This window comes from Crocodylus porosus, unplaced genomic scaffold (assembly GCF_001723895.1).
Source record: "Crocodylus porosus isolate Cpor-Errol unplaced genomic scaffold, CroPor_comp1, whole genome shotgun sequence".
NCBI lineage: Eukaryota > Metazoa > Chordata > Crocodylia > Crocodylidae > Crocodylus > Crocodylus porosus.
This window is the reverse complement of record NW_017728950.1, coordinates 6,400,298-6,417,231: the sequence shown is the minus strand read 5'-3', so window position 1 is coordinate 6,417,231 and position 16,934 is coordinate 6,400,298. Positions and strand designations below refer to the sequence as shown.

General features: G+C 41.6%; 1 long non-coding RNA gene across 1 annotated transcript; it reads right to left on the bottom strand.

Annotated features, from left to right (window-relative positions):
- Window positions 1-617: 617 nt before the first annotated feature.
- Window positions 618-5,000, bottom strand: LOC109323361. The gene is made up of 3 exons (XR_002104637.1): window positions 4,885-5,000; window positions 2,252-2,262; window positions 618-628 (listed from the first exon to the last, which is right to left on the bottom strand). It is a non-coding gene; the product is annotated as an uncharacterized LOC109323361 (long non-coding RNA).
- Between the last annotated feature and the right edge of the window lie 11,934 nt (window positions 5,001-16,934).

The window sequence follows — 16,934 nt, the reverse complement described above, 5'->3', positions numbered from 1 at the left end:
GTTTCAGCCTCTGGGGTGTGAAAGGAAACAGCTGGGTCACTGACCTTCTTGCTACAGAGACTTCTTGCTTCACTGATGTTCCTGGAAGTAAACTTCTATGCATCTTGATTTGTTTCTGATCCACTCAGGGCTGTCAGCATGGATATACCACATATGGGGCAAAGGGTATAACTATTCGTAGGGTAGCATAATAAGGGCAGAATGTGAAGTAATTTAGAAACAATTCCTATCTACCTCGCATTCCCCACATCTACCCTTCTCCTCTAAACTCTGCTTTTTTTCCTGGTGCAGGGATTACTGGGAAACAGCAAAGACAAGCAGTCATTGTCCATAGAGCAAACATACTGACAAATGAAAACCAGCTGGGGGTATGAAGAACCTTATTCGATTATGTGATGAATATTTTCTCTGGGTATGATCTTCTCAGCTCTTCATTAGAAAAAAGAGCAAGTGTGGAACAAAGCAGATAAATGTCCTTTGTTGTAAATAATAGTGATGAAATAATATTACATTTGAGTGATTTTACTTTACTGTGGTCTAAGTGTGTAAATAGCAGCTTAAATGGCTTGCTCTAAATCCCACCGGAGCACCTTTTTAATTATATTTCCAAAATTCAGCATACCTGGTACTGATACTCTGCAGTGAAATAAAAGAAACACCATAACTACACTTGACAGGCCTCACTCTTCTCTGACTTACACCAGATTCACACTGATATGGACTACATTTACCACTGTCTTGCATCATGTGTCAACATTTACCATGGTGCAGAAGGAGTGTAAACCTCTATCCAGTCAGCACAAAGACATTTTTATCTTGTGTCTCTACTTACTGGATTTACATCAGTCTAAATGTAACAGAAGCATTAACTTCAAGTGCTTCATTTCCACTTTGGGCTAATTCAGGATCTCAGACTGCACTGTAGTATGAGTGTCTTGTAAAACCTAAATTATGAGAGCTCTTCTAGCTTCCTTCCTATGAAATTCCCTACTCTCTTTCATTGCAGCTCCTTTACTGCCTCAGTTGGTTCTGGCTAGGGCTGTGCGAAGCTTTGGACTGTGATTCAGATTCGGAAAAGATTCGGACAATTCGGACGCCGAATCTGCATGTCCAAATTGAATCACTAGCCGCTTCTGGCTTTCCCAATCGATTCAGAGCTTCTGAATCGATTCCAAAAAGATTCAGAAAAGATTTGGTGATTCGGAGGCTGTCTGTATGGGGAAACAGAAATTTGGAAGAGGAAGGGGGAGCAGGGTGGGAAAAGACTGACATGTCTAGGTGGCCAGTGAGCATGATTTCTTTCTGACTGTCTTTCCAATTACAGCGTCTGGGGGGAGGGACATAGAAACAGCATAAAAGCCTTTGTGTGTAGACTTGCTCTGCCTTTTGTGAGCTGGTTCTGTCTGAAGAACAACGTCAGAAAGGTACTGTGCCGCCTGGCTTGCTTCATAGTCAGCAGTTGCAACTTGCCTCCTCCTTTTTGTTGTTAGAAAGGATAGGATAGGATTTAACTTATCTTAGCTTATCTTAGCTTAGAATCTCTTTAATTAATACTATCCAATTCATTTCTTTCAATTTATATTTGCTCTCTTTTTTGTTGTTGTTGCAAACCTTGGAAAAAGGAAGCTCAGTGTTTTCCCTGCCAGCGTGATCCATCACTGTGCAGGGAGGCACACAGCTTGCACACACACGCTTATAGTATACACACAGAGAAGAAGGAAAATCAGATATTCATAGGATAAAAAGAGAGTAAGATTATATATAGTAGTAATTAGTTATTAATATTGTTATATTTAGTTTACATAGAGACTGAAGACAACACAGAAGTCAGATTCAGATTGAGACTAACATAGAACTCAAGGTCTTAAAAGGAGATATAGCGTTTTTAGGTGCACATTACAACACAGAAGAAGAACAAGAACAGTAGCAGTCACGCATCCACATTAATAGAACATCACAGAAGAAGACACCATATATAGTTATTATTAATAATCAAAGAAGAGTCTAGTGCACGCATGTAACACAGAGGGAATAAAACACACAACAGAGTTACACTCCACATTCAGACTTCATAAAAAATAAACACATCCCAGCAGAGAAGAAGACAGACAGCACACATTTTTTTACGTAGGCCTTCATACTTACTAGTGAATCAAACAATCAAACCAGAGTCAGTGCACACGCGCAATGCAAAAGAAGAAAACACACAACACAAAAGGAGTGACAGACTGCAACCTGCCAGACATCTGACTCCCCAGGTACCTCTGCACTTTTACTTGCACTGCTACATCCCCCTTTCCCCACCAGCACTGCACTGCACTTGTACTTCTACATCCCACCTCCCATCCCAGCCTGTCCCTCACCTCCTGATGCCTCCATTTCCATTTTCACTGACTGGCTTCCTTGCCTGCATTGCGGGCCAGGCCAGGCTCTGGCTTCTTCACTATTCCTTCCATCCAGGACCAACTGCAGGTACTTCCTCAGCCCGACAAAGGGGTTTTGAACCCAAAAGCTTATTAAGTTTTTTTTTAAGTATTTCTTTTTTCCCCATAATAAACATCCAGACATAAAAACACAAGATAAGCCATCACACACCATGAGTAACATCATATATCCAGCAAAACACTACATTTTTACTTCCTGCTGTCAATTCCTTTATAAACAGAAATGCTCTGTGACAGGTCCATTTGGGTACCTTTGATGCTGCTACTGATGCTACTGGTGTTGAGCCAGCAAAGTTATTTTGACCTGCTGTAGTTTACAGCGGTGGGCCAGACCGAGGCTGTGGGGGAGGAGGAGACCTCACCGGGGCACGCTGCTGTGTTGTGCAGAGGCCCCAGCACCAGTAAGGGTGCACCTTAACACACACACAGTGTCACCCACCCACATCATGAGTTTTGGCTGCTAGCGGCCAGAGGTGCAGGGCCCCAGAAGCCAGACTTCCCCTGCACCTATCTCTTTGACAGCTGGCAGGCTTCGTGGCCTGGCAGGGCCTAGTATCCAGGCCTGCAGTAGTTCTTTTCAGCCCCTGCACCCTAAGACAGACAGACACAGCTGTCAGGCTTCATGGCCACAGCTTGGCCTAGCATCCAGGCCTGCAGTAGATTTCACCCCTCCCCCCCATGCCCCAAGACAGACACAGTCACACAAGCACCCACATCACTGGTTTTGCCTGTCAGCAGCCAGAGGTACAGGGCCCCAGAATGCCCCCCCCCCATAACTATCTCGTTGACAGCTGGCAGGCTTCATGGCTGCAGCAGGGCCTAGCAGGCCTGCAGTTTTCACCCCCTGTGCCTTAACACACACACAGTGTCACCTATATCATGAGTTTTGCTTGTCAGCAGCTTGAGATGAAGTTTCCCATAAACCCCTACACTTATCTCCTTGAAACTTGGCAGACTGTGTGGCCTCAACAAGAGCTACCATCCCTGCAGTTTTTACCCCCCTGTGGCCTAACACGCGTGTGTGACATGAGTTTTGCTTTCAGAATTTTGAGGTGTGGTTTCCCAGAAATGCCTGGGCCTATCACCTTGAAACTTGGCAGACTTCATGTGCTCAGCAGAGGCTACTGACTTGACAAGTTTCATCTAAATAAGCCAAAAACCAACAAAGTTACAGATATTTACTTGATTCCCCATTACACTCTATGGCCAAATCGCTGAATTGGCTCTGAATTGGCTCTGAAGCTTTGGAGCTGATTTGGCTGAATCAAAACAGAAAACCAATTCAGAGCTCTGAATCAAATCACCGGCATCCAAATCATCTGAATCCAGATCCGGATCAAACAGTTCTGTATTCACAGAGGTCCAGTTCTGGCTTCCTTTGGAAAAGGATGCTGAACATTTTAGGCAATACTCAGTTCCATAATACTCAGTCATCAACCCATCTCTTAATTCAGAGTTTCCAGCTCCATCCTACCTACTCATCCCTAATCTCTGAGGAGCTCCAAAGGCAGAGTTAGCAGACTAAGCAAAACAGACCTTGCCTCACTGCTTTGAGCCCTGTCAGGAGTTGCTGCTGAGCATTTATTCACATACAGTATCTCAGTAAAGAACCATGGCTATACAGAGAAGGTAAACATTTTAGGATGGCTTAAGCCCAATCCTCTGATGGTCTACAATAGAGGTAAGGGGAAGGCAAAAAGCCTCTCTCCTTGTACCTTGTGAAGGGCAAGAGCAGACAAAGTTCTTTGGGTAAATTTGATATCTTCTTGTAAATCCAATACCTTCTTGTGAAGGGAAAAGCCTTTGGGGAGTAGGATATCAAATTATCTGATGCTAATACTAGCTTTTCTAGAATGACTAGGGCAGTAACTTAGCCTTCCCTCCACACCAGCCAAAGGATCTAACTCCATGCTGCATTCTATTAAGGGCTAATAGATAAGCTGTAGGGCTGTGCAAAGCTATGGTCACTGGTTCAATTCAGAAGAGACTTGGCCTGATTTGGTGGCCAAATCCAAGTTGAAACAAGAGACCCATTAATCTCTCCAAACAGCATCAGATTCAATTTGGAGAGATTTGATGGCTTGACCATAGACACAGCTTTATATGTTTTTTCTACATACCTCAAGGTACCAGGAGCGACTTGTGAATACTAAGAGGGCGGGGTGGATGGAGTGTCTCATGGGAGCATGGGGGAGGAGGGGGATCCCTGGTACGCTTGGCAGTGGACCCAGAAGTGAACCAGAGGTACTTTTGGTCCACTTCCGGGACCACTGAGAAGCACACAGGGGACCGCCCCCACCCCCTGGCTTGGCAACTAGTGCCTCCTGGGTCTGGGGAAGCACCTGGAGTCTCCCTGTGGCTGATCACCAAACCAGGGGGGCATAGGAGGGCGGTGTCCATCCGCCCCACCATCTCAGCATTCACGAGCCGTGCCTAGTACATAGAAAAGACATACAAAGCTGTGTATGGCTGAATCGCTGTTTCTCCAAATCAGAATTGAACCTTCAAATTTAGATTCAGCCGAATCAAATCAAGACAGTGATCCAAATCAGCAAATTGAATTATTGTCCCCTGAATCAGGCCAAATCCAAATCGAATACTTCCCGCTTTGCACACCCCTAATAAGCTGTGACTTACCTAGTGCTTCTGAAAACATTATACCATGAGACATGATGTGGGTGGAGGCTTTTGCTGGGATGCTGCATTACAGGTTGAGCCTTCAGGACACATTTTTCCTTCACACATTGTCTTTCACGGTTTGATTGCACTCAACATATTCAAAGTGCATTTGACAAAAAATTAAATGTATTTAGATTACTATAAAAGATCTCCTCTCACGATGAAAATATAGCAAGCTGTATGTTGCTAATGACTAAAATGCAGTCACTTTTGGGAAAAAAGGCTAATTTATATTTAAATCTAATTTATACCTTGCTTTCTTCATCAAAAAGAAGATCCAGAAGTGACTTGTTTAGAAGGTGTTTTCTCGAGGAAAAATACTAGGTAGAAAAGGGCTCTTTATCCTAGGAATAAAGGCATAATAAGAATCAGTGTGTGGAAGGCACCCTTGGAAAAAGTGATCCTTTCTCTGCCCTTGATCCTTTCCTGAACTTGTACTGGGACCTTGCCCCTTTTCAGACTTATACTCTCATGCTGTGATTATGCTTATTCCGGATTGCCTTTTTCTGCTCTGTTCTCTGGGCTTATCACTGAAAGTAGAGTCACTGTCAAATCAAACTGTTCTCTCGCCATGCATGCATCATCACTGCCTTTTCTCTCTCACTAAAATCATCACCAGACTCCACTGATACTACTGATACTTTCCCTGCCTTTCAGTGATTAGTGTCGCTACCGCTCTGGAGATCAAATCCCAGCTTCACCCAACACATGATCTTGCCTAACAAAGCACCAACTGCTCCACCTCCCAAATAAACTTCAGTCTAGAATTAAAAAAAAACCTTGAACCAGCAGCTCCTTAAAAGCTCCTGTATCAAAATTGATTTCCTTTCAAAGGTTAGTCCAGCAGCAGCAAACAATAGCTTTTTTCACCCTAAGTAGGCTTCTGGCCTCTCGCCTGTGGCTTGTCTTTGTTTGTGAAAAAGAACCACAGATGATACACTTGGAAAATACAACTTCAAAATTTCATTTTGGATCTCAGCGCTGTTCTGCACCTTACAGTTTTGTATTTCTATTGTAAAAGCTGATATCCATGCATCCCTGCACAATATCCACCATATCTACAACAGTGCAACCCAATCCTTCACCTGAAAGAGCCATCTTGGCTAACTCGGAAATCGCTGTTTCTTTCTCCAGCACTCCTATTCTTTTACCTATAGTGCAAAGTTGCTCAGCCATTAAAGCAACTATAGAGGTCTCTGTGATAACTGACCCCTCCATGTGGCCCTGGTCGCACTATTCCCTTGGTCTGTAAAGGTGTCATTGGCACTACCAGCTCTGTGGGTGCTGACAATTTCACCACAGGTAATTCTCTATCCTAAATTGTGCAATAACTAAAGCTACTGTGACATGAAGAACCATACTCAGAAGTGTCCCTGTTGTCACACTGAGGAATGTTAGGTAACTGTCTCTCCATTTTAACACTTCTATCTATCCCTTTAACAATCCTGAGCTGCTCCTTCAATGTATTAATCTTTTCCTCACAAGTCTCATGATATGCCAAAGCCACTTCATCAGCCTGCTGCTTCCTCATAACCCTAAAAGCAGCCTGCAGATCTTTTGCCTGTTCTTTCCAGTACCTTTTATCACCCGCTAATATGTCCACATCTTTTTTTAATGTCTTTATTTCTTCCTCCAGATCTAGAATAGTACTGGCATCCTTCCACGCACTACCTTGAAATAATTTTGCTTCTGCCTGCATCTTTTCACTCTCTGTCACCTTACTCTTTTCCCACTCATCTAACTTATTCTGAAGGTCTGCTACCAACTGAGCCTCCTGCTTTACTTTCTCTGAAAGTCCCTTCACACACTCAAACAAACCAGTGAGAGCTGCCTTTTTCACTGCTTTTTTGTCATGTTTCTTTTCTGTGGGCCACTTTAGCTACTTCTCTCAAAATAAATCCTAAACTACTACATTGTTCTTCAAATCACAGTCTTCCCAAAATAGCACGTTACTTAGCAGATAACTCCAGGTATACCTCTTGTAACCACTTTATGAAGGCCTTAACCACTTCAGCAGCAGCAGATTTCTCACTCTGAGTTGCCATAACTACCAACTTAAGATGCTAACAAATTCAAATAATTAAATATTCAAATGAGGACAGGCCCACCCAGGGACACCACTGTTGCAAGCAAGACTCTAATTACTCGAATTATGCAGACGCACTTTGTGTCCACCAACAAGATTTCCCAAACGTCACTCCCACCAGGACTTCCCTCAGTCTTGAGGCTCCATCCCAAATTAGGGAGGGGTGATACTTTACCATTAACAATTTCCAGTGATGCTTGTCAATCCAACCAGGGGGCCAAGGGGATTGAGATCTTAAACTGAACTTGTGGGGTCACAGCTAGGGACCGCACCTCAGACAAGAGTTGCCTCACCCAACCACATACAACTACAACTTTCAACAATTTTCAATGCAACAACAAGAGCAGGCAATCAGACCACTATCCTACAGACAAACACCAGTAGGCCAAGCCCACAGCTGCACATGCAAAGACAGACAATGCCAGACACATGCTGCAGTTGCATACAGTCTTGCAGAGTCAGCCTTATTTAACTCTTTCAGTCATGCCACTCATGTCAACCTTCCATCCATCCAATCACTCAGGAAGGAAGGCTTTCAATCATGTATCAATCAATCTACTGACTAATCCAAGGGTCAGTGACCTCAGGTAGGTATTAGGTAACCTACCAAAGGCTGGCAACATTTTTCCCACCAAGACCAGATTATACAATAGAGGTTGACTACACATGCTTGCATGTGGGTAGGTCAATGGACCTGTAAAGTTCAAAAGTTCACTGAAATCAATGGGGACACTGCAGCTAGGGCCAACACTATGAACAACCTGCCAGTAGGAAGCAATAATGTACTACCCCTTGGGAGGTCCAGGCTCAGAAAGGAAAGCAAAAGACCTGGCCCTCAACGATATCAAGTGTGGTGCCTCAAGTCTGAGGAACGGTCAGGAGAGTGGACTGGTGAAGTGAAAAATGACTCAGGTTCATAAAGTTGATAGAAACTACCATGGTGGTGTTGGAATGATGTTACAGCCACAATGGCCCAGGAAATGTTATTTTCAATTTTACAGGAGAGATGTTGACAAGCTTGCAAAGTGCAAGACACTCTTCTTCAGGTCTGCAAAAAGCGAGCACTTTTGTCTCAGACCTTCAGGCTTGCACTCAGAAGCTTATCTATATCTTTCCCAACCATGTAGTTCGTTCTTTAAAAGGTATCTCCCATTCCCTCTCATAAACTACTGGTGTTTTGAACTAAACAAGCCACTTATTTAAGTGTATAAATATATATTCAAGTGCTCAACTTTAGGTATCCAAGGTTGACTGTGTATACATATGTTCATGGCAGGCTGTTTGTTTATAAGCCATTTAACTTTTTAGAGAGTAGCTTTCTCAATAAGAGGAAAATTGCTGACAGCAGATATGAACAAGGCAGGGTCAGTTTTCCTAAAATAACCTCTAACATCTGCAACTGCTTATGCTTAAGTATGATAACCTGATGATTAGTTCTGCTGCATGTTCCTTTCAAATCAAAATAATTCAGTAAAAAGCACATGGAGAAATATAGACAGTTCCCACAAATAAAACTTGCTGTGGGAGTACAGTTTATGGAACAAACAGATATATTTTTTAATTTGTGATTCTGAAGAGACAGTGCTTTTTAGAAAGGTGAGGTGATGACATTTCTTTGTTAATCCATTATTTCTGCTGAAAGTATTAACTTTTTAAACAAATATGAATTGGACATAACCTTAGTCAGATGAACATGTTACACACGTTTAAAGACAACTTTTCTCATGAATAGGTGCAACCGTGTATCTTTCTTTCTTTCAGAGACCTCTTATCTCTATAAAAATATCAGCAAAGAAAAGGAAAGCAGATAAGAAAAAACAAAAAGGAATGATGATAGTTCTATTTTTTTCTAAACCAGTCTGGGCAGTGTAATACAAGGAAATTAAATATGACAGATAGTTATATGTTAAAGCACTTTATGCCATTGGCTTGCCAAACTGTGGACCCAGGACCAAATACAATCTACATAAATTTAACCTATTTTTGCAGAAGAGGGCAAGTGGATATTCTGTTTATAACACTCTTCCTTATGCCTTTAAATGTGAAGGGTGAAATTTCTCTATCCCATGCATGTGAAACGTTAGGGAGGGGAAAAAGAATGAATTTGTGGTGTAACCTGTTGGCTTGAAGAACAGTGAAGCACTCTGCACTCTCCTCATGCATTGTTAGGGTCCCAGGATACATTTCATGACACTTGAAGGGAATATTTTTTTAAAGAAATAAACAACTGATAGGTACCTTTGAAAATGTAGGTGCCTCTGAGAAGTTCCTCCCAGCTTTATATTCTCATTCCTCTACCAGCATCATTCATTGATGGCATACACACATTGAATTATTTCAAACCTGATTTAGGGTAAAGACATACATCCATATTTAGGTACCTTCTGCCTTTGGAGATGCTCCTCATATTGACTTCAAAGTTTTCCCCTACTTCAAACACTTTGATCATAATTTGTTCAATCTGACACAGTAATTGTATATTATTTGTCTGATAAGAAAAAGTTACTTTTGGAATCTATTGATAAGCATTGCTCTTGAATGTTGTATGTACAGTAATACTCTTCAGGCTCCTGATTCCCTGTCTTCTTTCTTCCTCTCTGTGGCTGATCTTTTTAACTTTAGTGATACTTATCAAGGAAATAGTAGATTTTGCTGCTAGCCAGAGACATGATTCTACAACCAGCTCTGCACTGGACTGTTTATCCTAAATTGATAAGTATGGTTGGAGTTAACAAGCTCTGTGTTTTGGTTTTATTTTGCTCTTTCCATACTATACTCTAACCTGATTTGTTGGTTGGAGCAAATCTACTTGTCAGGTTCACTTTGCAAATCTGTAATCTATTTATATCAATCATGAGATGGTGTCCTGATTTGATAAACTCTCTCAGTTCTATGCTGTGCTCTAATTAAAATATTCAGGAGCTAAAAAAAATATTGTTTAATTCAACAAGCCAAAATGAGGAGAATCTGAGATTGGAACATTGCTTTCTTTTTAATCTGCAGTGCTTCAGAAATCTCAAACTACTCAAGTCAGGAATCTCCTTTCCAAAAATCACTATTGTGTGCATGTAATATGGCTGAAGAATGAAATCACTCATTTTGCCTAAGCTTGAAATGGTAAATGAGGTAAAAAATGTTACTTAAATTCTGATGCCATTGGGTTCAGGGGTTCAGGCGGTACCCGCGTTGGTCAAAGGACATAGGCGGACAAGGTTCTTTGGGTAAATCCAATATCTTTTATTAGACCAACTCAAATAGTTGGACAAATTCTTCTTAGCAAGTTTTTGGGCACAAATGCCCAACACTTCCTCAGCCTGATGAAGGGCATTTGTGCCCAAAAGCTTGCTAAGAAGAATTTGTCCAACTGTTTGAGTTAGTCTAGTAAAAGATATAGGATTTACCCAAAGAACCTTGTCTGCCAATGCCATTGGATTTGAATTCCACCAGTGAAGCTATAAAATAAGAAAAAAAAAAGAGGAGACAGCTGTGGACAAAGCTAAAAACAGGTGAAAGTGGATTTGGGTAGAATGCAAGCTACATGCAGAAATGCTTTGCAGAAGTATTGGATGGGAGAGGGGGACAGAAACTTAATAATAAATGCAAGGGCAAGGAAATCATCTCCTTCACCTCGCCTACTCCAAAAGAGATCAAAATTAGTTATGCTTATTTAAATAATTAAATTTATTTAAATTATCATACTTATTTATGCTCCTGATCATAACATGGAAGATCAGAAAATCTGCCACTTACAATGAAAAATTAACAATCTAAAGAAAAAAGAAGTCAGACATGACAAAATCTCCTTCCTAAACCTGTGCACCATAGCACCATCCCAAGAGGACCCATCATCTGCAAGCCTCTAGCTAACACACACAACTCCATATATGCAACACAGCTATGCCAGAGAACTGCAGAAAAACTGAAAAAACATCTTCTTTACCTAACCTACTCTAAAAAGGATCAGTCTAAGCAAGAGAGACTTACTTAGGCTACTAAGCCTTACCTCTCGTGTACTTTCTGAACCATTACAACTACCACATCACTCCTACACTACCAAACCTAATGAAAACATAGCTGAAATCTCATATTCATAATGCTCTTCCCTACAGAACATTTCTAGAGAATTCAGTAAAAATACTACCTTTCTATACTTTGGGCACCATTTTATTCAACTGAATAAAAACTAAACTTCTATACAATCCCATCTGGTTTCCCATTGTTTCATTGTTTCCTTGAGCGACATGCATTAGCCTCACATTTATGGAGTATTCTTCTGTCCTAAACACACAACAGCTGCCTTTTAACTAAACATACCCTTAAATGAAAGGAAAGCACGGTTTGTGAGCCCAAACTATTTTATGAGCCAAACACAATATACCAGATTTGCTGTTCTTACAAGGGAAATGTATCTTTTGTAAGGCCTTCTCTACATTAAAATTTCATAGGTGCTAGCAGTAGCACTGGTTTTGTAACTGCCATATACCAAACTCCTCCAGCTGTGCTACTCTAGGAACAGCTGTGGGAGACCTGGAGAGAAAAGCAAGTTATGGTTCACTCCTTACCAGTTTGCTTGGAGGACGGAAAACAGCAAGTGGATAAGGTCCCAAAGCATCAAGGCCACAGACCCTGGAGAGTAGAGGACAACGTTTTAGGGGTCTGTTGCATCCTGGGTCATCCATGTATGCTGAGCTATAATCAGGTCACATAGATTTCATAGACATTAGGGCTGGAAGGGACCTCATAAGATCATTGGGTCCAGCCCCCCGCCCAAGAACAGCAAGTCAGCTAGGGTCAAAGGATCTCAGCAAGATAAGTGTCCAAATGTTTCTTGAAAGTGTCCAGAGTAGGTGTTTGCACCACCTCTGGGGGGAGTCTGTTCTAGGCCTTTGGGGCTCAGACAGTAAAGAAATGTTTATTTATGTCCAGCCTAAAATGGTCTTGCAGGAGTCTGTGACCGTTGGACCTTGTCATCCCCTTGAGTGCTCTGGTGAACATGTGTTCCTCCAGGTCCAGATGCATACCCCTTATGTATGTATAGGTTGCCACCAGGTCCCCCCTGAGCCTGTGCTTCTCCACGCTGAATGGTCCCATAGCCCACAGCCACTCTTCATAAAGCCTGTTCTCTTGCCCTCTAATCATGCGCGTGGCACATGATCTATTTCTACTCCAAGTAAGGCCAGATTCTGCAATGGTTAAACAACAGTGGTTGATGTACACTAGCTTTCTTGCTGCTGCTACCACCAAAGAAGCTGCATTAAAGAAAGTGTAATGGTTGGGAAAAGTACCATAATATCAGCAAAGATATTCCCCTCCTCCCCCCCATCACTGTTTCTGTTGGCAGTTGTTATCACATATATGGCCTGATCTCATTAATTCAGGAGTTATTCCAATAAAGGCAATGAACTTACATTGGTTTGAGGTCAAAATCAATTCCCTCTAGTGTATAACTGTTCTGGAAAACACAGTCTTATCAGATAAGTAGCCCCAACTGTATATAATGAAACACACTAAAAGGACTACCTTTTCCTTTCTTTCTTATCATTGCTCCTTGTTTCCATGACAGTTGATTACCTAATGATTCCAATGTGCTAAAATCTTTTCTGTTTCTAGTAGGTGAAAAGGAGCCAGCTTCAGAGGGGGGCAGCTCCTTGATACTAAGCAGACGGGCATGCCTGACCTGAGGAACAGCATCCATCTTATCTTCTGCCCAAACCTGGTATGTCCAGATATCTACGCTCAAAAAAGGCCAGTTGCAAATACATTGAAGAACTCTGTAAAACTCAGTGTTTTCTGTTTGCATGAGCTTGACTTCCCTTTTAAAGCTGTAGTTCAAACGAACCTCCTGTGCATTTCTAAACCACTCAGAGAATCCAGCTATTGAATACAGAATGAATTCCTGGCATCCTAACTCACATAGGAACATAGCAGTTGCCAGACAGGGTCAGAGCAATAATGATCTCTGTTCCCTATGTTAGCTATTATCAGCTACATTAAAGGAACTGCACTATGCCAAGTTACCTACCAGCCTCCAGAGTTAAGAGATTTGCTTATGGTTCAGAACTTGAGGATCTCTTCCAGTGTTCCTGTTTTGCTTTAAAATAATTATTTTTACTCTACATTTTCTTGTTAGTCATGTAAAAGTATAAATCCTTTTTAGGATCCTGCTGTGCTCCTGGCATTGATGCTGTCTTCTAGTAATGAATCCCACAAATTAAATATGCATTATATATAGAAAAGGTATTTCCATTTTCTTCTACTATAAGAAAGCATAAATGGAATTTCATGGTCTACCTTCCCTAAGCTGTTCATTAATTCCTGTACTTTTACCTCATTCTGTACTTTTACCTCTCTATTTCATTGGCATTGCTCAAAAATTATTGTTTTACCCCTGAGTTACTTCCGTGTTATGCAAAATTATAAGGTTCTCATGGTTTTGATGTGAAATATATTTTGGCATAGTCTCATTCTAGTGGTTTATGAAATTAGTAAAATTTTCAACGACCCTAGGCTCAGTGTCAACTCTGTAATGAAACCCAGATGCAGGTAAGTCTGCTGTGGTTTTGGCTTTCATAGCAAAAGCTTATACAGCTCTCCACTCAGAGCATCCTAAAATAAAACTATTCTGCAATTGCTTGGATACAGTTGATATGGAAGGAGGTTTGAACAATAAAATCAGAGGAACCAGAGAAACTACCATCTATATAGTTCTGTGTAATTGCCCCATTCTTAGCTGATGTCTCTTACCTTCCGCTCAAAGGAGTATTCTCACGAGATTTGTTCATCTAATGTTTGATTTTTGTCAAAATGAACCAGTTGAGCACAAAACAGTACGTGTTTGTGTGGCTTAAAGAATGTCAGCTTGTAAACAAGAAGCAGAAAATCTCCACTCAAACTCAAAACCACAAATGATTTTCCCACAAGATGAGATATGAACATTATGGGAAACATTGGGTCAAAGTTTACACAGGAGTTTAGTAGTGGCATTGCTGCGTATCAACATACTGATGCAAAACAGGAATTAGAAACTGAATGAAATGAAGTTTCCACCATTGAATGAAAAGGAGTCTCCAATTAAGTGTTTGTTTACTCATGGCGCAGTTTCACAGCCATTAGAATGTTTGTGAGCTCCTATTCATTTGATTAGTCCAAACAAACTTAATAGGAGCATATGAGCAAAGTTTGCAGAGTTTGATCCAGGAGTGTAATAATATTTATCAAAACTGGACTATCGAAGAAGAAAGGCAAAATTTGCACTAAGAATGGGGTCACAAACAAAGTCCCTAACTGTGACCATCACAAATTATTGAAAGGGGTTCAGAACTTGAAAGGTAAATATGGTCTTCTCGGGACTTCATTTTTCTAGTGAGCTAAGCAGATGCTTTGGATCTAAAAATTCCCAAACATTGGTAAGAGGTAAAAACAGTGACATGAAATAAAAAAGGGACAGAAATCTGAAGGCAAGTGAAAATATACAGTAAGATAAAAATAGTTTGAAAGACAAGAGAGGCAAACCAGGGAAGGGGAGGACTGATACCAAGGTGAGACATCAGTGTGTGCTTGATGAATTTTTCTGAGGCCAGTAACAAGACTTCCCAGAAAAACTTGGCACAAAAGATGAGCTGTCTCTTGTGCAATGGGTAGAAGGAGGCAAAACACTTTTTCTAAAGATAGCGCTCCTGACACATTTACATTTAAGATGTGATTAATGGGTTAATCCTGCCTTAACTAGTAACCTGGCTACATGTTAAAGTCAATGTAAGGTAATAATACAGTTAACAAGCCACAGTTATTCCACATATAATGTGTAACAACTTTGTAGCTTGTTTGTATCATGCCTTAAACTGAATGTATGGCCAGTTGGAACTGGCCTGTGACAGATCTCATCACTCAGCTGAGTATAAGAAAGCAGCATAGCATCTCCAGGGCCTAGGATGCAGCTGCCCTGGCAGCCCAATCCCAGGGTGCCTATGTGCCAAGACCTTTAAAACCTTGTGTGTTTTTCTGCTGAGCAGCACACAGGGTTTTAATTCACCCCAGTACAGAGGGACCCTGGGATTGGGCTGCTGCAGCCTGACCCCAGGGTTCCTGAGTGCTGGGACCTTTAAAACCACATGTACTGCCTAGCTGGATGGCACATGGGGCTTTATTCTGCCCTGGCACACAGGGACTGCAACAGCTTGATCCTGGGGTCCCCATGTCCAGGGCACAGTTAAAACCCAAACGGGTTTTGACGATCAGCTCATTGTCACCTGAAGCTGGTGACCTGGCTGGGGCTGATTTCAGATCCAGTTGGGTCTTCAGCCCTAACTAACAACCAGCTGATTGTTGGCACCTGTGTTTTAACTTCCTTATCCTGGAAGTGTCATAATTCCAGGCTCCCTCTGAGTTTTGGAATAAGTTTGCCTTTACTTTTAGCAATAAACAGTATGCATTTACACACCTGCCAGCAGGGACTATTATGGAATCCCTGTGGCAGGTCTGTAAATTCAAATTCATACTGTTTATTCCTAAAAGTAAAGGCAAACTTATACCAAAACACAGGAATTCCACTATAGTCCCTCCTATTGTCATCACTATATGACACAAATGTGGGAACAGTTGCCCAGTAATGATTTGTCTAATGTCACATCTTATGTGGATGGCATTCTAGTGAAAGTGGCTTTGAGAACAGAGTGTCTAACAAGGACCACAACTGTGTTAGAAGAAATCATCGAAAGAACTGTATTTAAAATGAACCTGGCAAAGGCACAGCAACTAAGTAAGGTACCTGGGATTATATCTAGGCCTGGAAGGGAGGAGCCCAGACACTCAGAAAGCAGAATTGATTAGCAGACTGCCAGTGCCCACAGATGTCAGCACACTAGGATTGTTGTTAGGCCTGGTAGGCTTTCCATGAGAATTTATTGAAGTTTTTGCTCAGGTAGCAGCTCTATTGTTCTTCTTACTGAAGAAAGGGGTAGATTGGCACTGGGGCAGAAAACAGGCTAATGCATACTGTGCTCTAAAACAAACAGTCATGCAGGCACCAGCCTTATCCTAGCCCAAGATTGGTGATCTGTTCATTTTGGAGCTGGTAACTTCTGTGCAACACATAGAGGCTGTATTATATTTCAGGACCACGGGACAGGAAGGAGACCTGTGGCTTATGCTAGCAGGGTATTATCTCTGGTTGAGCAACAGTTTACGTTATGTGAGATACAAATTCTATTGCTGGCCTGGGCTCTGGAGCATTGGGATTACCTGGTTGTGCACTATACAAAATATGTGATTCCTGGAAAGATAAAGGATAGCGGGGTTTCCTCCCTCAGAATTGCTAAATGGACATTAGCTCTATTGAACTGACAAGTTACCACAGAGCCAATTGCTAAAATACTAGATGCAATATATGCATTCATCATTGAGAAAATGAATCATGAGTGTCCAATCCCCGCTGAACAGTAGAAGCTGATGGAATACTTATTCAAAGGTGGCAGCAAATTTTCTGAGCAGATGCTAACTGACTTTGATTTAATTTAGTTTGTAGATGGGAGTTATTATTTGGAAGGGCCACTGAACACAGATTTTGCAGCTGTTAACACGGGACTTGGAGGAGAAATAATGAGAACTGTGAAAGGGAAGTGCCTGCCTCATTCTTCCAAGGCTGCTAAGGTAGAGGCTTAAGTTATTATGGCTTTAGAGAACACTCCTGAGAACAAGACATGTCTCATCTGCACTGATTTGGATTG